Genomic DNA, 8,678 nt, shown 5'->3' with positions numbered 1-8,678 from the left:
GGCCTGTTGGTGTGTGAGGGGTATTAAACACAACACTGGGTGTCCCCCATTCCCTAAGGTGTACACCCTGAGTAGGTGGCAGGGGTGAAACAGAGGGTGCTGGAAACCTGTGATGATGAACCAGACGTAGAAACAACATAATCGTGACCGTTGCGAGCCGACATGTAAGTTCGTAATTGCGAACTGGTACAAAACCCTCGCGAACTGTCAGAAATCCTTGCGAACTGGCAGAAATCCTTGCGAACACAAAAAAAAAATCTGCAAATTCGCGAGAATTCGCGGATTTTGCGGATTGCGAGTTCGCAAATTCGCAAAATTCGCGAACGCCAGATTCGCAAAATTCGCCCATGCTTAGTCAGGACGGGGCAGGGCCAGAGTTGCCGAGTGGCAGAAGCAGAGAGCTATGCGCTTTAAAATGCGCATGTTCAGACTTGCGCATTTTTAAGTTCTCTAACCTAGCTGTCTTAGACAGCTAGAGTAAAGAATGTGCAGTCCTTCAGTGCTCTTAGGAGCACTAGGAAAACCGCTCTATCTAATCCTTGCACTGCCTTCATGCTGTGAAAGCAGCACCAGGATTGGGTAGCACAGTTTCTTGCGTCAAAGCTTTCTGTGAAGACGCCTGAGGGTGGAGGACGTCATGCTGCAACTCACCAAGATAAGTCTATTTTCGCTCTTTAAAATGATGGCCTTGCCGCGCTTTTTGTATATTCTTGAAAATGCCCCACATTTGATACCAGACAGCTTCCTTCAAAAGATAACAGCGCAGATCACGGGCCTGCTATGGGGGAACCGGCCAGCCCGGATCTCGCACATAAAGTTGAATAGGAGTTGGTACGATGGGGGCATTGCATTGCCCAACGTACGGCTGTATTACTGGGCGGCCCAGCTTAAAATACTTGGGGCCAGATGTAGGTAAATCACATTTACCGATTTTGAAATACCGAATATTACCGAATTTTACCGATTCGGTATTCCAAAATCGGTAATTGGGATGTAGGTAGCAACATCTGGATTATTTAACGAATCGTTAAAAATCGGTATTAAAAGATCGGTATTAAAAGATCGGTATTATCCGATCGGTATTATCCGATCTGTATTTACCGATCGGCATTATCCGATCGGTATTTACCAATCGGTAAATACCGATCGGTAATTCCCGCGACGGACAACAAACAAAAGTGAAACTCAACACAACAGCCAATCAGGTGCCACCACCCTCCCCCTACTCTCCAGGGAGTGGCCCCACAGGCAGGTGCAACTAATTAGAAGGTTCAGGAAAGGCAGTTGGAGCAGAGAGAGTGGGAGCAGCAGAAGCAGCAGACAGAGCTTGTGTATTCACTGAAAACTCCAACATGGAAAGCAGCAGGGACACTGAGCAGGCTGAAAGGAGAAGGAAGCTAAAATTCAGTAGACAGGAGCTACAGCTCCTTGTGGAGGAGGTGGTAAAGGTACACCACAGACTTTTTGGAAAGCAGTCCCTAACTGTGCCAGAATCAACAAAAAGGAAACTTTGGCTGGAAATCAAAGATAAAGTAAATGCAGTGGGAGTCACCAACAGACGCACTGATGATTTAAAGAAGAGGTTCTATGACCTGAGGAGCCTCACGAAGAAAAAATTGGCTGAGCGCCACAGACAGTCACAGCAAACAGGTCGAGGAAAGAACACTGCACCCCCCCTCAACGAGCTGGAGGAGCTGGTAGCCACAACCCTGGAGGCTGACAGTGTCCATGGACTGGGAGAAGTGGACAGCTCTGCGCAAGCTGCAAAGAAAAAAGGTAAGATGCATGCACAGCTATCCCCCTCCCACCCCCATACATCCCTCACCCCTTGCAGCTAAGTTACCCCAGTCCCATGGTGCCTGTGCAAAACTGTACCAATGCATCATGATACATGTAGTTAGTCATTGGAAGACCATGTCACACAGCACTGTGACCAACACATTATTCACATGAATGCTTACAAAATGAAGGGCAGGCAGCATGTACAAAGTGCAATGTTACATGTTTAATTGTAGTGGCTGTGACACAATTACACCTAGCTGATATGTACTCATATGTCCACAGGTCTCACATCCAGCAGGCAGTCTGAGGAGGCAGAGGGCGCGGCACCCCAGAGGGATGGCAGTCAGGAGCCAGGGCCCAGTGCATCCCACGACACAGGTGTTCCGAGTGGCCAGCCACCCACCCAAGAAACTGACATCTGTGAAGAAATGCAGGGCTCCCCAATTCCTTCGCAGTCACCACTATTGGTCTCATCACCAGAAATGCATGCATCCCTTGTTGTAGAAACACCTGTTGCACACCCTGGCAGGAGGCATGTTGGTCCCCCACTGCCGGAAATGGAGACAGGTGGTGATGAAATGGAGGGTGAAGACTCACTTCACTTGTTACAAGCTCACATCACTGCCACACTGCAGCCCAGCACAGAGCCTGTACTAGGTTCCACTAGAAGGCGCACAGTGCAAGGAAGGGATGAAGGTGCACATGGGGAGGGTTCCAGTGTCTTCAAAGGCCTGGAGGGAGCCATGGTCCGGATTCAGAGGATGCAGGGCAAGGGCATCATGGCCTGTCAAAGACAAATGCGAAACATGAACATCCACATGGAAGAAATTAGCAAGGGCATAAAAGAGCTGGTGATAGTCAACCAGAGCATGGCAACAGGCATACAGCAACTGTGCACAAAACTTGACTCTGATATTGGTGCAAGGCGCAGGGACAGGCAGCGCGCAGTGAGAATAGAGACATCCATGGAGCAGCTGGCTACAGCCACATCCCTGCTATGCAGGCGTAGCGTCAATAGTCAGTTAGTCCTGACTCAGAATAGCAACCAGTTGACAAGGGGCATAGCTGGAATGACCGGTGCGCTGGAGGCCCTACTCAATGCACAAAGTGCACAAGGTTCTGCTGTAGACGTGCCGGACACTGAGGCTAGCACCAGTAGGAGCAGCACAGCTAGCCCCCATGTCTTAGAGCCAAGGAGGAGCAGCAGGCGACAGGGTGAGGCTATAGGCCAAGCGCCCAGTGAACAGGATGAGCCACAGACCCCTGCCAATGCAAAGCGTGTGCGTAAATGAACAGCTGTAACGATGGCCTACTGCCAATGGACATTACATTTATAGTTCATACAGTGTTATTTGCACATTTGTGCCATTGCAACCAGCCAAGTGACAATGTACAACTATGGTTGGTGGATTCTACACCTGTCTGAGTGTGTTTGCCCACTGTGAGCATTGATGTCAAATGCTTACTGTTGCACTTTTGTTCTTCTATTAAACTTTGCAAATCTAATTAAACAGAAGCTTGTGCTTTCACTATAGCTCAGTGTCTTCACTTACTCAGAAATAGTTGCGTGCTATGTCATCACGTCTGTATCTGCCATCACTTGGTGTTGCCACTCCAGCAGGATGTCTTTCAGGCACAGCAATGTCGTCGTCATGATCCTCATAGTCAGATAACTCCACCTCAGTCCCCTTCTTAACAGCCAGATTGTGCAACATAGCACAGACAGCAATGATCTTACAGCAGGTAATGGGGGTATACTGCCTTGCACCTCCGCTCTTGTGCAAGCATCTGAACCTACTTTTCAATATACCAAATGTTCTCTCAACAACATTGCGTGTGCTCTTGTGTGCCCGGTTGTATCTCCTTTGGCTGGGTGTTGAGGGGTTGAGGTAGGGGGTGAGTATGAATGAGCGGAGGGCATATGCACTGTCTCCTGAAATGAAAAGGGTACAATTTACTCACATGCATACATGTACTGCTTATTGCAATAGTGTAATAGGTGTTGCACACTGTCTCTTACCTAGGAGGTAGCCTTCACCAAATTCCCCTGCAGTCAGGCGTGCATAGATGCCACTGTTTTGAAATATATATGAGTCGTGGGTACTTCCCGGGTATTTAGCGACAATGTCTGTGATGACGTTCTTGGCATTACAAATCACCTGCACGTTGATGGTGTGGCTTGACTTTCTATTGCGGTAAATGTATTCCGTGGCAGCAGGGGGACAAATGGGGATGTGCGTCCCATCAATGCATCCGATGATATGGGGAAATCTTGACATCTGGTAGAAGTCAGATATGGTTGCAAACAGTTCAGCATGGGTGGATGGAAAAGAAATGTAATGCTCCATCCTATGCAACATGGCGTCAAGGAAATGTTGGAAAAACCTTGAGAGGCTGCTCTGGCTCACCCCTCCCACCGCAGCAACCACGCTCTGGTAGCTCCCTGACGCCAGCAGGTGGATGCTGCACAGCACCTGTACATGTGTTGGGATTGCATGTGCCCTTGGAGTGGGGTGCTCCAACAGTGGTTTTAGGTCCCTGATTAACTCCAAGATGGTGTCTGGAGCCAACCTGTACCTTTGCAGTATCTCTTCCTCTGTGAGCATGAACAGGGTCACCCTCTGCCTGTAAACCTGCTCCTGTCTCTGCCATTCCCTCTCTCCTTCCTCCTGTAGCCGTAGCCGTCTTGCAATGACATAAAATGCAGCCATTGTGCAAACAGAATTGCATTTTGGGTCCTTTTTTATGGGCTGCACCTGGTTACCACCTGCTTTGAATCCATGGTAAATAACGAATGTTAAATACCGATTTCGGAGCAAATTCGGTATTTCTGTGCCTCCCTACATCTCAATTTCAATTTTGACTGTTTTTTACCGATCGGTACGTTTAACGATCGGTAGGTTTACCGATCGGTACGTTTACCGATCGGTTGGTTTACCGATCGGTACGTTTACCGATCGGTTGGTTTACCGATCGGTACGTTTAACGATCGGTAACTTCCACGATCGGTAACTTTAACGATCGGTAACTTTAACGAATCGGCATATTTACCGATTCGGCCTGTTTTCTGTCACCTACATACGGATCACTCAATACCGGTCGGTAACGGCCCAAAATCGGTATTTTCGGCCGTTACCGACCGGTAAAGGCCTACCTACATCTGGCCCGATATCAATGGATACATGCCCCACAAGAGGATCCAGCGTTCAAAGCAGATAGGGCGCAACTGGGCACGAACAGTCTGTTGGCCCCACTGTACCACCGCGGTATTGCGGCGAAACTCATTGGACCCACAAAACACACTGTTCGCCTATGGTATAAAGCGCAAGCAAAACTGAAATGGGATGGGACCATCACAAAACTCACACCTTTATGGGACACGAAGGCGTTGGGACATTTGCGACGCACTAAGGGCTTTACCCAGTGGGATAACATCGGGATTTAAACTGTGGGGGACCTGTGGACGAGGGAGGGGGTGGTTCCTTTTGCAACTCTACAGGAACAGTATGAGCTAGGGGATAACAAACTATACAGATATGTACAGATTAGACATGCCCTACAAGCGGCAATTCCACCAAACACATCCCCACCAGAATCCTCTCCGCTAGAGGACCGTCTGCTCACGGACTTCTTGCAGGAGGGGGCAACCTCGCTGACTTACCGCAAATTGGTTAATAACATGCCTGACCCACTAGAGAAGTTGAAGGACAGATGGACGACTGATGTCGGAGACCTAGACGAATCCGACTGGAATGCAGCCATGGCGTCCCCTCGTGAGGCAGGTATATCCTCCAAATTCCGCCTAGTGCAGTTAAAGATTCTACATAGGATTTACTACACTCGCACGACACTACACAGATTGCAAAGAGCAGATCACCCCTATTGTCTCAGGGGCTGCGGGGCGGAGGGCACGTTTATACACACGTTATGGGACTGCCCGTTGATTGTTAGCTATTGGCAGCGGGTTCTTCGTACCATTGCACAGGCACTTCACACCTCCCTCACCTTGGACCCGCGGATGTGTCTACTGAATGTGTGGGGGCCTACTGACCTTACCTTTTATGCAAGGGCGTGGACCACGATCGGGCTGGTCACGGCCAAACGAGACATAGCACAGAAATGGGGGTCGGCTGACCTCCCCACATTGGCTCAATGGATCCGAAATATGGACATGCTCATGCTGACTGAAAGAGCAGTATACAAACTACGGGATAATCCTCCTAAATGGAACGGGGTCTGGCAGCCTTGGAATTCCTATAGGGGGGACATATGTGAGCCACTGGATGAGGAGGATCTTGAGGGTTCTGATGATGAAGAAGAGACTGGGGCTGGATGATGGGCAACACATATGGGAATGGGATGGATTTGTGATGGGAGTCTGTTGAGGGGGGGATGGGGTAGGGCCTAGGGTACGAAAATGTATGATTAGTCCCTCCTATGACAACTATGATGCTAGATGCTATCGAATCTACCTCAATGACATGCCGACTCATGTGTGCAGTTTCTTCTAGTTTATGTTCAATGTTACACAAAAAAAAAACACAAAACGCAAATTGTAATTTTTACAGTACATTTATTCGTTCCGTTCATCTGATCACGTTGAATAATGATGCTGCTACACGATCAGAAAGGGCCGGAAACGTACATACTGTTTGTATTTACCTCGTGTTATGAGCTGGCCTCACGAATATAAGCTTTTATGTGATTGATGATGGTGATACTATTTGTATTTTGCAACAAAAATAACAATTTAAAAAAAAGATTAGTCTATTTTAATTTTTAAAAAATTAGGCCTCCCCCGCCTCACCACCCTTGGTGCAAGCCAGTCACCACTGCAGTTTTGACAGCAGTTTGTTTTCTGACATCACACATTTGAAGGGCTGTCCCCTGGACTGGAGCCACGATTCCCATTATCTCCTGGCATAGTAAGTAAAAAAGTGATATTTCTCCTGCCACACAATTTCCTCTACCATATTGTTTTTACTGCGCACACAACTAACTAACAGGCAGGGATCAATGCGTCTGGGCTTGATGGGTGTCTTGGAGTGTAAATTATTTCACAGTTGCAATCACGGCATTAAATAAACACCAGTGGCTTCTTGCTTTTTAGACAATATATAAGAAAAAAGCTTGATAAAATGCACCATTTGGGATGATTTATTTCCACATTTTCTTGCTGGGTAACCTCCAAATAACCTGTGGACGGTCTGGTGTCTGTGCTGTACTCAATCAATCTGTGACTGTTTGAAACAAAATCCCTTCTTTCCAGCTAAAAGGGGCTTTAAGATATGAATTTAACATGGAGCGCTGTGTCGGCTGCTCATCTGCTTTACAATATATGTTTTGTTACATTCTTGATTTGTGGGAGAACTAATGCACCCGGCCAGGCGCAGAGCAGGCAGGTCAGCCGGGCTCTGTTTGTCAAGATGGTCTTCGCAGTCAAGGGCAAGCTGGTTGCAGGGACAATTTCCGGACAGCTGGACCACTCACAAAGTGGGTCACAGGGGTTCCAAAGTCCCTCAACTGGTGTTTTCTTTCTCGACAGTTGGAGTCTGGATTAAACTCTTCGTCTCTGTGTCAGTTGCAGGTATTCCGGTACCTCAGGTACTGCTATGGCACGGCTCCGGTGTACTCTCACTTGGTGGGGTAATGATATGACCCTCTGGAGCTAGTGTACTGCTTCTGGATTGGTTGATGCGTCTGTGTCGCCGGGGAGGGGCAAGTCGGTAAACCGGAATCTGCGGGTCAGTGCCTGAAGACTGCAGTGGAGTAGCTCCTCTACTCTAAGGGAGTTTTCTGGAAATTGTCAAAGGGCTGGAGGTATTGCAGGGTTTTTGGAGGCCTCAAAGCAGCAGGACCAGACAGCACACCACAATAGCCGAGTCATTGACGCAGCAGGCAGGATTTTGCCCCAAAATTCTGCAGCAGGTACTCCGTTCTCTGATTAGCAGTTCTTTATTGTCCGTTTTCTTCTTAGATTCATCGAATCTGAAGTTCAGGGTCCGGGGGTGCCACCTAAATACTACATTTAGGGGCGTTAAAGGGAGTATCAAGTAGGAGCCAATGGGTTACCTACCTTTAAAGTGATTACACCCTTCTATGACCACTCCCGTTGGATAGTGGACATAACCCTGGTTGGCTAATTGAAAACAAGATGGAGGAATTGGAAAAGTGGGCTCCTCATCACCTGCCCCACTTTATGGGTGGTACTGGCTGAATGTGGGCACACCTCCTAATCTAACTATGTTTCCCGCCTGCCTCCTAATCTAACTATGTTTCCCGCCTGTCCTCTCGCCAGATGTGGAGCAGGACAGGGGGATGGCACCCTCCACTAACTGGAGATGCTTGGGTTGCAATTCTAAGACAGTCTCATCTTTGAAGCTTTCCGCTGGGAATACCATTCCGGCATGGACGAGTGTGAAGTACTTCAGCCCAGAGCAGGCATTGTTCCTGGCCTCTGAGAGCAAAGGCCCTCAACCCATGAGGTCAGAAACATATCTGGTGGTGGCAGGCTAGCTAAGACTAGTCAGGAACCACATCAGTGTTTGGTAGGTTTTCAGGGGCACCTCTAAGGTGCCCTCTGTGTGCATTTATTAATAAATCTAACACTGGCATCAGTGAAGCCATCATGGAGCTGTCGAACTCGTAATGACCGGTGTACAGCAAGCCCTCATGTACTCTTAATGGCTTCCCTGCGTACCTACAAGATCCATTCAAGAATGAACTTAGATATTGTAGGGTCATAACTGCTCTGGCAGGCATGACCACACATGTGATACAGTGCACCCTGCCATAGGACAGTAAGGCCTGCAGTAGGGGTGACTTAACTATACCTCATGAAGTGTCTGTGGGCAGGGCACTCAAGGATGTGTGCCATGTCGACTCTTCAGTTTTCT

The 8,678-nt window shown here is 48.3% G+C and overlaps 1 long non-coding RNA gene across 1 annotated transcript; it reads right to left on the bottom strand.

The window, feature by feature from the left end:
- Positions 1-2,468: 2,468 nt before the first annotated feature.
- LOC147711826 (uncharacterized) lies at positions 2,469-3,881 on the bottom strand. The gene is made up of 3 exons (XR_015295722.1): positions 3,803-3,881; positions 3,336-3,715; positions 2,469-2,566 (listed from the first exon to the last, which is right to left on the bottom strand). It is a non-coding gene; the product is annotated as an uncharacterized LOC147711826 (long non-coding RNA).
- Between the last annotated feature and the right edge of the window lie 4,797 nt (positions 3,882-8,678).

This window comes from Lissotriton vulgaris, chromosome 5 (genome assembly GCF_964263255.1).
Source record: "Lissotriton vulgaris chromosome 5, aLisVul1.2, whole genome shotgun sequence".
NCBI lineage: Eukaryota > Metazoa > Chordata > Amphibia > Caudata > Salamandridae > Lissotriton > Lissotriton vulgaris.
This window is presented reverse-complemented; position numbering and strand designations above follow the sequence as displayed.